The sequence below is a fragment of the Saimiri boliviensis genome, chromosome 3 (assembly GCF_048565385.1).
Source record: "Saimiri boliviensis isolate mSaiBol1 chromosome 3, mSaiBol1.pri, whole genome shotgun sequence".
Taxonomy (NCBI): Eukaryota; Metazoa; Chordata; class Mammalia; order Primates; family Cebidae; genus Saimiri; species Saimiri boliviensis.
The window spans coordinates 142,088,623-142,109,451 of NC_133451.1; the positions used below are offsets into that span (position 1 = coordinate 142,088,623).

Here is a 20,829-nt window from a genome sequence, read left to right on the forward strand (position 1 = left end):
GATTTTATTAAAATTGCCTAATGTGTCCTGAAATTCTTGAACCAAATTGAGAAAGATAGGTGTGACTTTTGCCTTTCCCAGGCAGGAAGAAAATGACACTTTAAGGAAGGTACATTAGGAGAACATCAAGCCCTGAGGTAAAGAGGATGCAACTTGAACATGAATTAGTGACAATGACCTCAACTTTATCACTATGGATTGAGCCAGAGTAGCAGAATCACCAGGAAATATATGCTGTGCATGCGTGCACACACATACACACACACACACACACACACACACTCAGATTCACACTGTATTTTATTTTATTATCAGAGATTTAACCTGATATGATTGGAGTAGCTGGTTCAATAGTCTCTTTAAAGGCTTTTGTCTTTGTGTCTGAGGCTGGAGCTCCAAGTCTAATCTTCCTAAGGCTTTGATACCTTCCTCTGCACTATACCAGGAAAGTTCTTCAGAGCAAGGTATACTAACTTCTTTAAACACAGTTGGAAAAGCTGATTCTTTTGACAAAGAAGGCTCAACCAAATTTAGAGGCTCAGGTCTCCAACTTCATTGGAATCTGCCAACATGTCTCCATTCCAATTTTCTAAGGGTCTATTCATTTTGGGCATGTGAGGATATCCCTTCCGAGGTGATGGACAAGTTGTTGCATCTGTCCTCTATCCATTTTTCTATTGCTGAGTCACAAATCACCAGCAACTTAATGGCTTAAATTAACCCAAATTTATTATCTAACAGTTTCTGTAGGTCAGATGTTGGAGCATGGCATGGCTGGCTTCTCTGCTCAGGTATTTACTGGAATGCAATCAAGATATTAATTAGCTGGGACTGTAAGTGCCATCTGGGCTTGGCCATTTGTTGCATTCCTTTTTTGGAAACTGTTTTGGAGATCTTCCTTTGTTAGTGGCCTCACACAGGAGGGTGTGCTACTAGAGCAAACTTTTACAAATTCTTCACAGTGACTGCCAATAAACTAGGCATGGGAGGCAGAGGGAAGGGAGGAGTAACATACTTGGGGTGGTCAAGGAAGGAAGAGCTTCAGTAATTTTTAAGATTGAGCTGTTGGCCTGTGCAAAACACATTTTGATAACAAGCTACTAAAGTTATCTACATTAAACATTTTTTTTGGTAGCAGTGATCAAAATTTATTTTATTTTGTTAAAGAAAAAAAATGTTGACATAGTTGGAAAGTTCAGAAGCTCAGCTAATTTCAGATGTGGCTGGATCTAGGGGCTCATAGTGTGGCTGGGTATACTTGTTGTCTCAGATTTCCCTGACACCCACAACAGATTCGGGGTTGTCAGCAGTTAGGTCTCCTGCAGTGGAACAGACTGGTCTGTAGAGAGTCAGGCCTGAGAGAATTTCTCTTCTCGAGTTTTAGCCAGCCCGTTTCCTAGTCTTCATTTCACCCTTTAATCTTTCAGTGTAAATTTTGAACTCCTACCTCCTAATATGGACTCTAATTGTTGCAGAAAGAAGTGCTTCTTGTTATTTCTGTAGAAAAATTTCATGGATAGTGATTGGCTTGGCTCTAGCCACATTCCTCTTTCTGAATCACTGTGCTATGCACGGGGCATGGGGTGGACAAATTGGCCAGGTCTAGGCTATGTGCCCTGTTTTGCAGCTGGATTAAGGGTGGGAGGAGATTGATGGGGCAGGGTGGGATGGGTTCAACCTCACCTGTGCTGCATAATGTGATCTCTACATGAAATACAAATAGTGTTTCCAGGTACAGGGGGAGGGGATGGTAAGCAGGCAGAAACAGTAGATATCTTCTACACCCAGTAACCATTGACTTTGGTGATTCAGGGCCATGGAGATGGCTGGGGGTGGTGGAAGAGGCATAGTGTGTCACCCAAAGGTTTGAGTTACTTTTGTCCACCGAGGGGGACATGTCCATAATTCCACATCATTCAGAAAAATCTTCCTAATGTATGATTTTTAGAGAAATGATGATATCTTAAGAATTATTTTAGTCATTTTCTTATGTCCAAGTTTCTGTTTTGTTCATGGTGCCATTTTCCCCACTACACTGGTACAGTGAAGGAGAGTTCTTTAATTTTTATCCTCTCTGACCCATCAATGACTCATATTTGACAACTCCTGCTTTGTAATGTAGTCTACACCTTCCTGTTCATCATTCTAGGTTAGATCTTTATTACCATAGGCACAGCCTGTCAGAGATCTACTAACTAGTCTCTTTACTTCAAGCTCTACTGCCAGATGAATCTGATAAAATCTTATTTTGATCATGTCAATTTTCTACTTTCATACCCTGCATTTGCTCCACATATGTATTCAAATGAACTCCATATTTTTTACCTGGTGTCTTATCCATTTTCTTATGTTTATAACAGAATAACTGAAACTGAGTAATTTATGAAGAAAAATAATTTATCTCTTACAGTTATAGAAGCTTAGAAGTTTGAGGTCAAGGGACTGCATCTGGTGAGGGCCTTCTTGCTAATGGGGATCTGCAGAGTCTCAAGGTGGTGCAGGGCATCACTTGGCAAGGGGCTGAATGTGCTAGCTCAGGTATTTCTCTTCTTATAAAGTCAAGAGTCCGCTCCCATGATAGCCCATTAACTCATTAACCCCATAATTCATGAATGAATTCCTTCATGAGGGTGGAGCCCTCATGATCTAATCACCTCCCTAACGCCCCACCTCTCGATCCTGCCACATTGGATTAAATTTCAGTATGAGTTTTGGAGGGGACACATATTCAATCCATAGCTTTTGGATGCCCTAGGCATCCCATATGGTCTGGTCCTCTCTATCCTGTCCTAAGGCCATCTATCTGTTTATAGCCACAGCAAACATGCCCAATGCTGCTTCTGCATGGTGCCTATCATCCTTCTCACTCACAACTCTCTCCCCACCCTGAGTCTCCCAATTGAATCTGACTCATTCACTATGCCTCAGCCTAAGTCTAGCCTCCCATTTGAAGATTTCCCTTATATTCCCAGTTCACCCTTACTCTTCTGAACCCCATAGGACTTCTTCTCTGAGCTACCTGTCACACATTTCTTTTACTCTCTTGTGTCACTATTTTTACATGTATAAATGTTATGTGTTCTTAACTCACTTTTAAGTACGTCAAGATAGTTGTGTCCTAAACTCCTTTGTGTTATTGTCTGTCAGGGAGGTGGTCTGTTGCAGGAGGATAACATTTCTTCTTCTTCTTCTTCTTCTTCTTCTTCTTCTTCTTCTTCTTCTTCTTCTTCTTCTTCTTCTGTCTTCTGTCTTCTGTCTTCTGTCTTCTGTCTTCTGTCTTCTGTCTTCTGTCTTCTGTCTTCTTTCTTCTTTCTTCTTCTGTCTTCTTTCTTCTTTCTTCTTTCTTCTTTCTTCTTTCTTCTTTCTTCTTTCTTCTTCTTTCTTCTTCTTCTTTTTTGTTTTTTTTGGAGACAAGGTCTCTGTCACTCAGGCTGGAGTTCAGTGGCGTGATCACAGCTCACTGAAGTCTTGAAATCCTGGGCTCAAGCAATCCTGCCTGAGTCTCCTGAATAGCTGGGACTACAGGCATGTCACCATACCCAGCTAACTTTTGTACTTTTTGTAGGGATGGGATTTTGCCATATTACCTAGGCTGGTCTCAAACTCCTGAGCTCAAGTGATCTGCCCACCTTGGCCTCCCAAAGTGCTGAAACTTCAGGTGTGAGCCACTGCTCCCCATCCAAGGATGGCATTTCTGTGACTGTGTGACTTTGGAAAACCTTCTGACCATCAATTTCCCCATTTGTAATTTGAGCATAATGGTAGCTACCAGGCAGGATGGTAAGATGCATGTAAACGGAGACTCCCAGGGGCTGGTACATGATAGGAGCACAATGCTTGGTAGCCGGAGGCAGTGCTGAGTAAGGGCTGAATGAGAAGGCCCATCACTATCCATCTTGGTGCCTTCAGCATCTGGCATGCTTCCTGAACCTCTCGTCTGCAACTGATGATTTAATTCAATAAGCATTTTGTTTTACTTTGAGTTGCCTCAGAAGGAGACCTTGAGACAAGAATATAGATGTGAAGGCGTATTTGGGAGGTGACTCTAGGAATCATAGAAAGGGGAGTGTGAAGGTGAGGGAGGGAAGGAAAGGAAACCAACACAGAGTATTAATGGGCAGGTTACCACTGAGGGCAACTGGACTCCAACCTACTGGGAACATCTGAGAGACTTTGTAGAACATGCTCAAAATCATCACCAGAGAGACAGGAAGTGAGTGCCTTTACCACCAAACCCTATCCACCGTGGATTGTGGGCTGCTTACAGTAGTGCTGACAGCCCTACACTTCTGGACTATTCCTTCCTATTGTTGAGTTCCTGCAGCCGACAGAACTCCTGGGCAGAGAAATTCAGGAAAGAGTTGCCAAATTTAGCCAGCAAAAACACAGAATGCCCAGTTAAATTTGAAATCCAGGTAAACAACAAATATTTTAAAAAATGTATGTGTGTCCCATGTTGTGTATCTTTAAAAATCATTTTCATGGGATATACTTAGAGTAAAAAATTGTTTATTTGAAATTGAAATTTAACTGAACATTCCATATTCTACCTGGCAGCCCTAATTCAGGGGCTTGCTTGGGGGATAAGGGTGGAGTAAAGTGTCTATGTTTATTGAATACTTACCATGGGTCTACAGTGGGATTTATCCTGGAAATGTAGAATTAATGAATAGTCTCCAAACCCTGCCTTGCCACTTGAAGTTGTAATTAGATTTGAATGAAAGATGAGTGTAGAACTGCTTTGAAAATGATAAATGCTGCACAAACAAATGACACAGAATTATTTACTTTAAAAACCTATTTTTAAAAACACCAATAGTGTATGTAGCATATTAGCTGCTCCATTAATAGTTGCTATCAAACTGAATTATTAGCATGATTATTTTTTATTCTTTTATTTCTATTATATTTCAGTAGTTTTGGGGGAACAGGTAGTGTTAGGTTGCATGGAAAAGTTCTTTAGTGGTGATTTCTGAGATTTTGGTGCACCTGTCACCTGAGCAATGTACACTGTAACCAGTGTGTACTCTTTTATCCATTGCCCCCCTCTCAACCTTCCCCCGAATCTTCAAAATCCATTATATCATTCTTATCCCTTTGCATCCTCATAGCTTAGTTTTTGGTTTTCCATTCCTGAGTTATATCACTTAGAATAATGGTCTCCAACTCCATCCAGGTTGCTGGGAATGTTGTTATTTTTTTCCTTTTTGAGGCTGAGTAGTATTCCATGATATATATCTCCTACATTTTCCTTATCCACTTGTTGGCTGAGGACCATTTAGGCTGGTTTCATATTTTTGCAATTGCGAATTATGCTGCTGAAATGTGTGTGCAAGTGCCCTTTTCATATATGACTTCTTTTCCTCTGGGTAGATACCCAGTAGTGGGATTGCTGCATTAACTGGTAGTTCTCTAAGGAATCTCCATACTGTTTTCCATAGTGGTTGTACTAGTATACATTCTCACCAGCAGTGTAAAAATGCTCTCTTTTTACTGCATCCACACCAACATCTGTTATTTTATTTTATTTTTGAGATGGAGTTTCACTCTGTCGTGTAGGCTGGAGTGCAGTGCGACCTCAGCTCACTGCAACCTTCACCTCCCTGGTTCGAGTGATTCTCCTGCCTCATCCTCCTGAATAGCATGGATTATAGGCATACACCACCATGCCCAGCTATTTTTTGTATTTTTAGTAGAGACAGGGTTTCACCATGTTGGCCAGAAAGGTCTTGATCTCCTGACCTTGTGATCCACCTGCCTCGGCCTCCCAAAGTGCTGGGATTACAGATGTGAGCCACCGTGCCCGGCCTTGATTTTTTAATTATGGCCATTCTTGCAGGAGTAAGGTGGTATTTCATTATTGTTTTGATTTGTATTTCCCTGATAATTAGTGATATTGAACATTTTTTTCATTTGTTTGTTGGCCATTTGTCTATCTTCTTTTGAGAATTGTCTATTCTTGTCCTTAGCCCAGTTTTTGATGGTATTATTATTATTATTTTTTTTTCTTAGCAATTTGTTTGAGTTCCTTGTAGATTCTGGATATTAGTCCTTTGTTAGATGCATACAAACTGAATTATTATTATGGGCAAATAATGCTATTATTTGTTGATTACTGTCATAAGACTCAGGCAAGGTTGTTTTAACACCTCCCTAGGTCCTAGATCCATGCTTATTTTTGGAGTCTTGATTCATATTAGACTATTCACATTAAAGTGAACATCTCATACGAATCAAGGGAAACATATGCTTAAGCATTTTTTGACAGAATTTAAGAATTTTAAAATAGTTTTGGTTTTTGAAAAGATTTCGCTGTGACTCATTTAAGATTAGCTTTGGGCCAGGCATGGTGGCTCACGCCTGTAATCCCAGCACTTTGGGAGGCTGAGGTGGGTGGATCACCTGAGGTTGGGAGTTTGAGACCAGCCTGACCAACATGGAGAAACCTGGTCTCTACTGAAAATGCAAAATTGGCTGGGTGTGGTGGTACATGCCTGTAATTCCAGCTACTCGGAAGGCTGAGGCAGGAGAATCACTTGAACCTGGGAGGTGGAGGCTGTGGTGAGTTGGGATCACACCATCGCACTCCAGCCTGGGCAGCAAGAGCAAAACTCTGTCTCAGAAAAAAACAAAATTAGCTTTGATTTCTTAATTCAGGAGGATAAGAAGGTCCATGAACTTGGATTAAAAAAAATCTATTTTCATTAACTTCAAACTGAAATTTGTCATTTTGTTTATTTAAGAATATAGGCCATACGTTGCATTAATATTAACAATATTTCTCTCACCAATAGAAATGATAGATATATTCATGCCATATTACAGAGATTATGATCTCTCAAAACATAATTTATATTAATTGCTACTTTGAATATATAATTATAATTAAATTTTGTTATTAAATTTATTAATAAATAAGCACATGTTTACAAATTAGTTTTTCAAAGTTTTTTTTTTTTTTTTTTTTGGTGGAGTCTTGCTTTGTCACTCAGGCTGGATGGAGTGCAGTGGTGTGATCTCAGCTCACTGCAACCTCTTCCTCCTGGGCTCAAGAGATTCTCCTGCCTCAGCCTCCCAAGTAGCTGGGATCATAGGTTTGTACCACCACACCCAGCTAAGTGTGTGTGTGTGTGTGTGTGTGTGTGTGTGTGTTTAGTAGAGGTAGGGTTTAACCATGTTGGCTAGGCTGGTCTCGAACTCCTGACCTGAGGTGATCCTCCTGCCTTGGCCTCCCAGAGTGCTAAGATTATAGCTGTGAGCCACCGTGCCCTGCCAAGTTTTAAAAAGTTTTTTGAAAATTTCATTTAAAAATAATTGGCTTTCTTTGTGGTGTATTTTAAAAGATTATTTAAAAAAAAAGTTTCAGGAGCTTCACTTAGGTTTTCAAAGGGATCTATGGTGCAAAAATGGAAAAGATCCCCTGTTAGAGCCTCTTGGAAAAAACAGCCTGGGGCTCAGGCTCTTGGTGACTCTCGCCTGGTATTTTTTTTTCTTTGTTCTTTTGTAGAAAATAGTGGGGACTTAGCAGGCTCAGGGGAGTGCAATTGCAGGCAGAAACAAGAGAAAATTCAAAATATGTCTAAACTTTACTGGAAGATATGCTGGTTATCAAGTCAGAAGGCTTTGGATCTAGTCCAGGCTTACCTTTAATATTCTCACAATAGGTGCATTTGCTCATTGAATCAGCAAACCTTTAGAAAGGGCCTATCACCAGCCTGACCCTGTGTCTGGGCATTGGAGCAGGCAGGCCCAGGGTTCACTCCATTCTGTCACTCACCCATGGAGTGACTGTGACCAAGTTATTTCATATCATTAAGCCTCAGTTTTCTCATCTGTAGAATGGGGATACTGATTCTTAATTTAATAGGGTAGTTGAGAGGATTAGATAAGAATATGAGTATAAAATACAATAAACACAGAAGATTGCAGTTACTATGAAGCACCATTTTGTCTATAAAGTCTTGCATCAATGTACTGCTAGTTATGAAAGAAAAGCATATAAAACAGTCTTCTCTTTCAGGGAAAAATATTAAAGTATAGATTTCCTTTGTAAGAATGGAAATGAATTTAAGTTCTTGTTAGCTAAAATTGGAAGGCTAGGGAAAGTCTAACATTTTTTTCTTTTTTTTTCTTTTGGCTGTCCTTACTGCACAAAGAAGAAAAGAATCTTCCCAGGGCTGATAAACTATTTGTTTTACTTTCCTGTATCACTGATTAAATATTTTTTTCTGTTAACTGCTTTTGAAACATTGTTTAGAGAACTGTAAAAGTAATTAAAAAGAGGAAATATGAGTGAAAATTCATATTCCTGAAAATATCCAAATGTTAAAAATTGTATCAGGTGATGTAATGACTCATCAATAACCTTATTAGACTATCTGTTCTTAAAAGGTGTATAGGCCTGTAATCCTAGCACTTCGGGAGGCTGAGGTGGATGGATTGCTTTGAGCTCAGGAGCTGGAGACCAGCCTGGGCAACATGGTGAAACCCCATCTCTACAAAAAGCAAAAGATGGCCAGGCACAGTGGCTCATGCCTGTAATTCCTGCACTTTGGGAGGCCGAGGTGGGATGATGACTTGAGGTCAGGAGTTCGAGATCAGCCTGATCAACATGGAGAAATCCTGTCTCTATTAAAAATACAAAAATTAGCCCGGCGTGGTGGCACATACCTGTAATCTCAGCTACTCAGGAGGCTGAGGCAGGAAAATCGCTTGAACCCAAGAGGAGGAGATTTCCGTGAGCTGAGATCACGCCACTGCACTCCAGCCTAGGCAATGAGAGAGACTCTGTCTCAAAAAACCCCCCCAAAACAAACAAACAAAAAAAACAAAACTGGCTGTGTTGGCTCGTGCGTGTGGTCTCAGCTACTTGGGAGGCTGAGGCTGTAGGATAGCTTGAGCCAGAAAGCAGAGGTTGTGGTGTGAGTCGATATTGCTCACTACACTCCACCCTGGGCAGCAGAGCAAAACCCTACCAAAAAAAATATATATATATATATATATATATATATATATATATATATTATATTATATTAAAAAAACTTTAAAAAGTTCTATTTGTAATTATGATTCCAAGAGAGCCATCCCACTGTTTTCTTTCCTGATACTATATTTTCTAAAAGTCTAAACACAAGGCTTTCCCTTATTTTCTTTTGAAACTTTGACCATTTATTCATAAACCATGCTAAAAACAGCAACTTCCACCAGGTCGCGCTGTAGTTCCACAATGAAAACAGGCTAGGGTCTATGCCAGCAATTCTCGAAGGTCTTAGTTGTCATACCATTTCTGTGTTTTGAAGCTAAGAGGGATGGAGACAAATATTTAAAAGGAAAAAGAAAAGCTTTTGCTGAAAGTAAATAATTTCAAATTTACTATAATTTAAACATTGATATTCAGCAAAAAAGATTTTATCTGAGAATGTTGCTATTGCTCCTTTTAGAAAAAATTGCTTTCAACTCGGTCCTGTTATTTTCCAAACAGAAAAATAAAAAATAAATAAAAACCATGCTGAAAGTTTTCTTTTCTATTCTCTAGTGGTTGATGGATAATATTAGTTTTTAAAATCCCAAGATGAGGTATATTTTATTTAAAAATTATAGTGGTATCTTAGACATAAACCAGGCTTTAGAAAATATATAAACACTTCAACTTGAAAACAGTTTTTCTTTTTGGAAAGCCCTTTTTTCTTTTTTGGTCTTATTTTTCCCAAATGTCAATATTTATGAGTCAGGGGTTGTGGGAAATGTTACCTAGAGCTACAAGGGCCAGAGATTGCCCTCTTGTATCCCTGGGGAGTCAAGCATGAGTGCCAGAGGGCAATGTTTGGCTGGAAGGACCCAAACGTTTCTTTCTTTGCACCCCATAGTATGCCCTTTGAAGTGAAAGACATTTCTGTACTCAGCTCTACTTCATAGGAAGTCAACTCAACATGAGCAATGAACACAAATTTCTGTATATCCTTTTAGTATAAAAACAGAGGCAGACTAACAAAAAACCGAAACAGCCAGAATTAATGCAGGTCATTTGGAGTTTTGGAAACACTTCTGATAACTTAAATCACAAATCTAAATCTCTGGATGAGACTGTTTTTTGATCATATCACTTTCAAAACATTAGTCACTTGATGTTTAACTCCTTTTAGGATTTCAGTGGTATTATTAATAGTTTTGTCAATGGCCAAGACAGAAGGCCATGAGAATGAAATATTCACAGAATTACTCAATATAAGTGAATTGTGAAGCTTACATTTGTTTTGAAAATTAACTGTTACTCATCAGAATAATGAAAAAAAAATTCATTATTTAATCCAAGTGTTTTAGTTTGCTTCCTTACAAATTGTCAGTTATTAGGGACTGAACAAGAAAATACAAGCTGGAAATGAACAAGATTTACTGAGTGGAATACAGGGGAACTGGGAGATATATGCTGGCAAATAGGAGCCATTAACAAATTAAAAAAATCAGAAACACTTTTGAAAACAAGAAAGTCATCAGTAAAATGTCTCTAAGGTCAAATGAGCTGTCCTGACATTCTTAATTTCCTCCTGCATTTATTTGAAGGGTCTTTTCTTTATTATTGTTATTTTTTAATTTAAATCTTTAACCCCCATAGATGGTTAAGTCTCCTAGTATCTTTTAGTTGATGATCATCATTTTTTTCTTTGTTTTATGAACTTTAACAGTTCTTTATTTAGCTTGATTTATTTTTAAATGTCCCACCCAAACACTTAACTAGTTCAAGCACTTAACTGGTTTCCAAAGGCTTGTTGTATAAATAACAAGATAAAAATTCATAGAACATTTTATTTTCCCAGATTGGGAGGTAATAGTCCTATTTCATTTTTGGAAAAACATGGCAAATAATTATAGAGGTTAATGAAAAATTAGGGGAAATGATAGCATCAGGTTTTTTTGGAGGGGGGGGAAGATTCTCTCTAGGAAAAACTTTCATTTCATTTTCCAAACACATGGGTGTGGCCTTTGGCTTTTTTCTCCACCCATGATCAGCTAATTCTAAATGCATTTTCCCACTTGCCAATGGTATGCCAGCGTTCTGCCTGCTGTTTAAATTCTCTAGCCTCATTTTTTTTCTTCTGTAAATGGGGATTAAAATATTTAGCTCAGAGATGTTGAGAGCATCAAAATAGTAACATGTTCAGCCCTTGGCATACAATAGGTATCCCATGTATGATAGTTTCCTTCCTCCTTTTCTGATTAACAGGAATACACACACAAAAACACAAGTTTAGTCATATTAAATACCTCTATGAGAATGTAATGCAAAACTTGTTTAAGTGAATTTATACAGCATTTACCGTTCAGCATATAGCATTCTTGCAACCCAGTTATAAATATGCTTAATGAAATTAGTTGGAAACAAGACTCTGAAATTAAAAGTATAAGTTCAGGTGAGTAGAGTTAGCATTTAAATAGTTTGTATGTTAATATTTATATGTATATTTGGTTATCATTACATTTACACTTAATTTAGTATTTATGTATATGTTCACATGAATTTTATGTTTATCAGTTGTGCACAGAATATTAATTGATTTCCAGATTATATACCCCTGTGAATGTTTTAAGTGTGTTTTGGAAGAGGTCACTAAAGCATAGTTCTATGAAGATATTTCAGGTTTTGCGCTTTTATTCACTCCAAAAATGAATTGTTAAATAAAATTTGATACTGTCGGAAGCTGAAAATAGTCAACTTCCCCTTAGCTAGCCACCAATAACAGACTTTTTCTGAAAATCAAGCAAGGCGAGAACATTTTCCTCTAAAAAGTACATCTGTATGTTCAAATAAATGTCATCCTTTTCACAGAAGTTGCTTTAGGAGTGTAGACACTTCTTTCAACTATACTGCTATTGCCCTAAATGTTTTGGGAACTTTTTTTGGAATTACCTTTAGGACTAATTAAGGAATCAAACAAAGTAAAAGCTATTCTCATTATATTGTAGGCTACAGCACTTCTATCCATTCAGTTACCATCTGCCTTATTAAATGGCTTGGCTGTTTCCAAAAATGAAACTTACCCTGATGAAAAAAATATTTTTAAAAAACTACCAGGGACATTCAAAGCAATTCCCTTAGTGTATGAAGGAAGGAAGTTCCTAATAGTTCCAAAACTGTTTTGAAAATCCTTGGAATGCTGTTGCCTACTTTGTTGGGGACATCATTCATTTGTATGAATGAATTCAGGTATGTTTGTTCAAACCCAGTGACATTGTCTTATAGTCGTGTCTTTTGAAAGTAACAATGAATAAAATGAAATAGACATCCCTTTTAGCTGAGAGACCTCATCAAAACACAAATGCTATTCTTTAAAAAGGAATCATGGTGAATTTTTAACTAGAGTCTGCTGTGTTCAGTTACAGGCTCCAGAAACTTCTGAAAACAAAAGGAGAAAAACACAAAGGCCTTTGTGCCCAGATCAGGCCTGTGATGTTCCTTTTATTCTCACATGGATTTGTTTAGGGAATTACTGCAGTGCTTGTGTATGTGATTAAGTTTAAGCCAGTCTCCATGGAATACAATTATGAAGGCTGCAGGGTCCGTATTTTGAAACAGAAGCAGGAAAACAACATGAACTTATTAGAGGATGAATCCAGACTTTGATCTTAGCAAATACATAAACACTAACAAGATAGAAATAAAAGCTAAAGATATTTGTAATGTATTTATGTTTGGTTATTAACATGAAAGAAGATAGGTGAAAAAGGCAGAGCTAAAAGGAAAAAGAAAAGCCTCTGCTTAGGTACTTCATTAAACCCATGAAAACTGGGAGAGTCCTGAGTAAATAAAATCTGTGACACAGGCTGAAACCCTTGAACTGGGCCTCCAAGGGCTTCATGGTTTTAAAGAGGCTTTTCCAGGCCTGGAGTTTTTCTGGCATGCCAGTCTCAGACCCTCCAGACTTGGGGGCTGCCAAACTGCTCATTTCCCACAAAACTTCAGTAGACTTGTAGTCTCTGAAGACTTCAGTAGACTTGCAGTCTCACATCCATCCATTTCCTACATCCCCAATAAAGCTACACATTCTTTCAGATTACCCATATTGTGGTAAGTAGTATCCGAACAAACCTGAGACCCTTTAAAAAAACTCAGTAGCTGTGCTGTGCAAACCACAGGTGTACTATCTCCCATTTGATTAGACATTTTCTTCTGAAAATGATTTTTGGAATTGATGTGGTGTCTTTTTTTTTTCTTTTCAACAAAGCTGTCTCTCTCTTAAAATAAAGTCCATGAATAATTTACTCTGCTGCCAGAGATGTGCTTGCTTTTATTTTTATTAAGGCCTGAAGTGTCTGGGATCAGCATCCTTGTGCCCCTCAGGGCAATATGACCTTATGACCTGTGTGGTTCTGCCAGGTCGCTTTCAGGGAAGGAAGGCCTCTTGATGGCATGGAATGAGCCTCCTGAAGTGGCCACACATTCGCCATCCTGGCCCAGTGCCAGCCTGTGTTCAGGCTGCCTCAGACCTCCACAAAAATAGTTAATAACACACAGCAGAATGTCTGGGCAGATGAATAGCAGATGAGTTTCCCAAATGTTGGTAAAACAGTGATATAGAAAGTTGGTGAGGTTTTAAAGATAACCCCCAAATGTTCATATCACAAAATGTATTCTCCTTTCTATTTTTCACCTTCCCTAGCTAAGTAGGCTAAAATTCTTTACTAATGAAGGAAGCCAGCATGAAAGGTCACATATTTATATGAACTCTCCAAAATAGGCAAATCTATAGAGACTAAAAGCAGATTCATGGTTGCCAAGGGCTGAGAGGAGGGAAAAGGGAGAGTGACTGCTCACAAGGTTTCCTTTGGGATGATTTAAAAAAGTTCTATTGTCTGTGACTTGGAGTTTAAAAAAAAAGTTCTGGACGCTGGGTGTGGTGGCTCACGCCTGTAGTTCCAGCACTTTGGAAGGCCGAGGTGGGTGGATCACGAGGTCAGGAGATCAAGACCATCCTAGCTAACACAGTGAAACTCCATCTCTACTAAAAATACAAAAAATTAGCCGAGCGTGATGGCACACATCTGTAGTCCCAGCTACTTGAGAAGCTGAGGCAGGAGAATCACTTGAACCTGGGAGGTGGAGGTTGCAGTGAGCTGAGATCACGCCACTACACTCCAGCCTGGGCAACAGAGTGAGACTCTGTCTCAAAAAAAAGAAAAAAAAAAAAAAAAAAAAACTAGATAGTGGTGATGTTTGTAGAACATTGTGAAGGTAATTCACAACAGAGCGAGACTCTGTCTCAAAAAAAAGAAAAAAAAAAAAGAACTAGATAGTGGTGGTGTTTGTAGAACATTGTGAAGGTAATTAATAGTTATTAAAATGGTAAGTTTTATGTTATGTGTATTTTACCACAATAATTTTTTTTCTTCCTTAGGTAAAGCTCAGGTGAAATGCAAATAAGAAAAGTAATTGTTCAGTCATTTGCAATCATCAGTATCTTAGTAGTAATTTTTAGGGCAATTAAGGGTCTCTTAGCAAGTCTCTGATTACTGGGGAAAACAAAAAAATTGGTTATTGGTGAAAATGTGTGAATGGGCAAAGCTGGTGTAGTGCATGTGAGGAAAGGACAAGAAAGCAGGTTGGGGTAGACTGACCTAGTGTGATGGTAAATTTTATGTGTTAACTTGACTTGGTCATGGGGCGCCCAGTGCCTAGATATTTGGTTAAACCAATATCTGTGAGTGTGTCTATAAGAATGTTTCTGGATCAGATTAACACTTGAGTCAGTAGATCAAAATAAAACAGATTCCTTCTCCAAAGTGGGTGGGCCTCACTTAGGCCTGAATAGAACAAAAGACTGAGTAAGAAAGAATTTTTTTCTCCCTGTCTGTCTTTGAACTGGGACATTGGTCTTCTGCTGTTCATCTTAGACTCAGACTGGAACTTACCTGTTGGCCCTCCTGGTTCTCAGGTCTTTGAACTTGGACTGGAACTATACCATCAGTTCTCCTGGGTCTCTAGCTTGCGGACTGCAGATCTTGAGACTTCTTAGCCTTCATAATTGCATGAGCCAATTCCTTATAATAAATAGCTTTATATTTGTATCTGTATCTATGCATATATTTCCAACTGTGGATATATATTTCTGTCTATCTCCTGTTGGTTTTGTTTCCCTGGAGAACCCAGACTAACACAGGTTTTGGTACCAAGAAGTGAAGTGCTGCTGTAAAAGATACCCAAAAATGTGGAAATGGCTTTGGAGATGTGTAATAGGTAGAGGCTGAAAGAGTTTTCATGTGCATGCTAGAAATATGGATATTAAAATAATTTTGATCAGGTCTCAGATGAAAATGAGGAACATGTTATTGGAAACTGAAAGAAAGGAAATTATTGTTATAAAGTGGCAAAGAAGTTGCCTGAATGGTGTTCAGGCATTTTGTGGAAGGTAGAACTTGTGAGCAATGAAATTGCATATTTAGCAGAGAAAATTCCTAAGCACAGTGTTGAAGGAGTATCTTGGCTCCTCCTGAGTGCTTACAGAAAAATGTGTGGGCTGAGCACAGTGGCTCATCCCTATAATCCCAGCAATTTGGGAGGCCATGGCAGGCAGATTGCTTGAGGCCAGGAGTTTGAAACCAGTCTGGCCAACATGGCAAAATCCTGTCTTTACTTAGCCAGGTGTGGTGGTGTATGCCTGTAATCCCAGCTACTTGGGAAGTTGAGGTAGGAGAATCACTTGAACCTGGGAGGTAGAGGTTGCAGTGAGCTGAGATCATGCCGCTGCACTTTAGCCTGGACTACAGAGCAAGACTCTGTCAAATGTGAGAAGAGAGATGAATGAAGAAGAAATTGTCAAGCAAAAATGAACCAGAGCTTTAAGGTTTGGGAAATTATCAGCCTATTCATATTGCAAAAAAACAAGAAATCATGTTTTGAAGAGTATGCCAAGGGTATGGCTGGATTATCATTTAAGAAAGAGTTTATGAGATGATATGAACAGAAATATTTCCAGTTTGGACTGAAGGGGATGGAGATGGAACAAAATGAAGGAAGGCTGTTGAAATTCTTGGATTCTGTGAAACAGAACTGTAGAGCTATTTGGCTGTGAATGTGTGCTACTCTTAAGGAAAAGGAAGAATGACTTCAAATGTGACTCAGAGATCATTAGGGCTGCCACTCCCACCACAGGCCCAGGGGGTAAAGCTATTTCCTCTTTGGTTTCAAAGAGTGTGGCCACCTCTCTTTTTTCAGAAGGTGAGAAAGGCCCTACTCAGTGCCTTAGGAATGACCCCAAAGTGTAACCTTGGGGTCAGAGCCACTCAGAGTCTTAGGAGTATTACTTCTTTTTTTGTTTGTTTTTTGAGAGAGGGTATGGCTCTGTCACCTAGGCTGGTGTGCTGGGGTGCAATCTTGGCTCATTGCAACCTCTGTCTCCTGGGCTTAAGCCATCCTCCCATCTCAGCCTCCAGAGTAGCTGGGACTGCAGATGTGTACCACCATGTTCGTCTAATTTTTGTTTGATTTGTTTTGTTTTTTGTAGAGATGGGGTTTCACCATGTTGCCTAGACTAGTCTTGAACTCCTGGGCTCAAATGATCTGCCTGCCTCAGTCTCCCAAAGTGCTAGGATTGCAGATTTCAGTCATTGTGCCTGGCCTTGGGTGCATTACTTCTTCAGTGGGTCCTGAAGGTGGGAATGCTACTGACTGGACATAGAAGGCAAAGCGTGGGACCAAAGAGTATTATTCTTGAGCTTTGAAATCTGATGGAATTCACCTTGCTAAGTTTTAGACTTTCTTGAGACTTGTCTCTTCCATCTTCTGGCTTTTCCCTTTCGGAATGAAAAAGTCTATCCTATGCCTGTCCCACCATTGTATTTAGGAAGAAAATAGCTTGTGTGATAAAACTAAATACCATTTAAGTCAGATGTGCCAGATATGGGTGAGACCTTATCTCTGGACTTTAGACGTGATGCTGGAATGGGTTAAGGCTTTTGGGGCTGTTAGGATAGAATAAAAGTATTTTGCACACTAGAAGGATATAAATTTTTGGGGTCCAGGGACAGAATGTTATGAATATTTGTGTCCCCTCAAAATTCATATATTGAAGCATTACTTGCATTTGAAGATAGGGACCTTGGGAAGCAATTAGGCTTAGAGTAGGTCGTCAAGGTGGGGCCCTACTAACAAGAATACTTTTTTTTTTCTTTCATTCCACTTGAGCACAAAGGAAAGGCAATATAAGGGCACAGTGAGGAGGTGGCCATCTGCAACCCAAGCACAGAGACCCCTCACCAGACACCAGTTTTGCTTATACCTCAGTTTTGGACTTTCCAACCTTCAGAACTATGAGAAATCAATTCCTACTGTTTAAGCTACCCAATATATGATGTTTTATTATGGCAGCCTGAGCTGACTAAGACATCTGGTGCATCTCAGTGGGGAAGGACAGAAAAAAAATGAGAGTGTGCATGAGCTGGGAGAGGGCGGAAAGCAAACATCTGTCTTGTGTTTTTTCAGGGCCTGGCATACTTTGGAGCAAGAGATCTTAGATTTAGGCAAACATGCGGGTTTATCAGAATGGCAGTCCCTCCGTTAAGGCTCCAGTCATCAGAAGTTCACCAGGCATGGAGAGGCACGCCCTGCAGAGAGCCCAGTAATAGCCATTTACCAAGGTGACCAAGACATCGCTTGTCCGTAAGTACCACAGGAGGCCAAAACCAATCAACGTAAACACAAATTTGAAATTCTTTGATGGGAAACGATCATGTTCCAAAACCCAAATTCTTGAGTTGCTAATGCACCACAAAGTATTTAAAGGTTATTGCAATTATGCCTGTTTGTTTCTAGTGATGATTGCTGAATGACTTCTAGATGTTGGAGGGAGGTGGAATATAGGGAAGAAAAGATTCTTACTCCCACATATTTTCATTGAGAAAGACAAATAAACGGTCCCAACCACACATCCGTTTTCTATAATTGTACTTTTCAGCAATTAGAGTCAAATGATTTCTTGGTATTTGTATGCTATTAGTTTAAATGGGTAGTTCAAAGGAGAAATATTAGAAGTCACATCTCAATATTTTGTTGAATTATAAAGCAGCAGATTGGACAGAAGCCTCCATTTGTGAGCTCCCTGACAGAGCAGGGGTAGATTGGCCCTTGCAGTCTAGCTTTCTCTTATCTTTACAGACTTGTCCCCTCCTAACCCTTTATCTTTCTCCTGTCCTCCGTCATACACAGCCCTTGTGCTGCTGCTATGTTGAACTACTTAATCCCCATTCCCAGCACTCTAAGCCGCTTGAAGAGTCCATGCTTTGCACATACATTTCTTTTGTCTGGAAGTTCCTCTTGCCTTCTTTGTTTGACACAATTCCTACAACCTCCTAACACCCCAAGATATTTTATGAGGTGTAAGAAACCTTAGAAATCACATCACACTGACCAACAATGTGGGAAACAACTCTTGGGATAATCTAATTTGTTTTTTTTTTTTTTTTTACTGAATCTTTACTTTGGGTAGAAAAGTTATCATCTGAACTTGTAACTAAACTGGGTAAAAAAATACACACAAAAGCATTCTGTAACAGCAGATTCCCTAAGGGAGGTTGTCTTTGCAGATGCTTACTCTGTTGTGGGAAGTACAGGGAATAATAAAAATGCCCTGAGTCATACCACACAGGCCTGAGTGGTCCTCTGTAGCCATTTGTGCTGCTATAACAAAATGCCACAGACTGGTTAATTTATAAACAATTGAGATTTATTTCTCACAGTTCTGAGCTTGGGAAGTCAAGAACAAGGTGCTGGCATCTGGTATGTGGTGAGGGGTTTCTTGCTGTGTCCTCACATGGCAGAAGGTGGAAGGCAAAATGGGGCCTTTAGCCATATTATAAGGAATTAATCCATTTACAGGGGTGAAACTCTCATGATTTAATCACCTCTCCAAAAGCCCCACCTCTCAATACTACCATGATGAGGATTAAGTTTCAACATAAATTTTGAAGGACTAACACTCAAACCATAGTATCCATGGATAATAGCATCCATAAAAAAGTAAGCATGGACATGCCCTTCTGGGAAAGGCTGAGGGTCTGAGTGTGCTTCCGGCAAGAGAAATGGAGCAATAAAAAGAAAGCACGTTACTTGGGCTATTATCTACCTCTGGGTTAAATTGAACAGTGAGATCAAAGTGGTTTATTTGTTCTACTAGTTTGTTTTTTAGTGAAGTACTTGTTTATTTTGTTTTGAGGTAGTTTCTCTGGAGGGATTAAGGGCAAATCTGAGTGGAAATTACTTGTTTTTTCCATGTAATCCTATAATAAGTACAAGCTTTTTTTTAAAAATAGTCTTTTAGTTCCCACAAAGAAGTCTGTATTCATGTGTGTGTTGTGTGTGTCTCTGTTTTGGGAGGTGAGGAGACAGGAAGCAGAATACAGAGGAGCTAAACCTTGAGAAAGTGAGAGTAGGAAAATGGGACCTGGTGTGGTAGAAAGCAAAATAAAGAGAAGTAAACACAGGAGTATCAGGAAAAAGGAAAGACGCTTACAAGGGATAGTGTGGGGAAAGGACACAGGGTAGGTGACACAGTAAATCATAAGGAAGCAGAGCTGACTTGAATTGTGATGTGGTTTGGATCTATGTCCCCACTCAAATCTCATGTTGAATTGTAATCCCCAATGTTGAAGGTGGGGCCTGGTGGGAGGTGATTGGATCATGGGGGCGAATTTCCCCTTTGGTGCTGCTCTTGAGATAGTGAGTAAATGCTCTTAGGAGCTGATTGTTTTAAAGCGTGTGTTACCTCCCCTGCCTCCTCCTGCTCCAGCTGTGTAAGACATTGCCTGCTTCCCCTTTGCCTTCTGCCATGATTGCAAGTTTCCTGAAGCCTCCTCAGAGCCTGAACAGGCTGCAGAACTGTGAGCCAATTAAACCTCATTTCTTTATAAATTACTCAGTTTCAGGTGCTTCTTTTTCTTTTTTTTGAGATGGAGTTTCGCTCTTGTCGCCCAGGCTGGAGTGCAATGGCATGATCTCGGCTCACTGCAACCTCTGCCTCCCAGGTTCAAGTGATTCTCCTGCCTCAGCCTCCCAAGTAGCTGGAATTACAGGCATGTGCCACCACACCCAGCTAATTTTCGTATTTTTAGTAGAGACGGGGTTTTACCATGTTGGCCAGGCTCGTCTTGAACTCCTGATGTCAGGTGATCCTCCCACCTCGGCCTCCCAAAGTGCTGGGATGACAGGTGTGAGCCACTGCGCCCAGCCTCAGGTATTTCTTTATAGCAGTGTGAGAATGCACTAATACAAATAGTAGAGTATTGAAGCCATCCTCTTCATTTTGAAGATGAAGGAACTGAAGCCCACGGAAGCTATGTGAATTAGCAAATTGGTTAAGGCCAGAACTAAGGTGAGCCCCTGTCTCCTGGTCCCTGTCTTCTGTTCTGCATGTAGTGGATAGAGATAAGAGGGGAGACCTCTGAGCTAAAGACAGAACTATGATGTGATTTTTTTTCCTGTTCATTACTGTTAAAGGCTAATTTTAAAAAATTTATTTTTACATTAATTTTTTTTTGTTTTTCGATTCAGAGATGCATGTGCAGGTTTGTTAAATGGATACATTGTATAATGGTGAGCTTTGGGATTCTAGGTAGGGTACCCATCACCTGATCAATGAACATTGTACTTAATAGGTTATTATTAATTTTTTTGACATTTATTCTTCTCCCCTTCTCCCTCTCTTTGGAGTTACTCTCAGTGTCTATTGTTTCCGTCTTTATGGGCACGTGTTCCTGTTGTTTAGCTCTCACTTATAAATGAGAACATGTGGTATTTGATTTTCTGCTCCTGAGTTGTTTCACTTAGGATAATGACCTCCGGCT

General features: G+C 39.5%; 1 protein-coding gene across 1 annotated transcript in view; it reads left to right on the forward strand.

The window, feature by feature from the left end:
• Positions 1 to 20,829, forward strand: part of TTC29 (tetratricopeptide repeat domain 29) — a 915,079-nt gene that overhangs the window by 18,214 nt on the left and 876,036 nt on the right. The window contains exon 2 of the mRNA XM_074396845.1: positions 17,474 to 17,650. The gene's annotated coding sequence lies outside the window, so the exon portion shown is untranslated. The remainder of the gene's footprint in view (positions 1 to 17,473; positions 17,651 to 20,829) is intronic.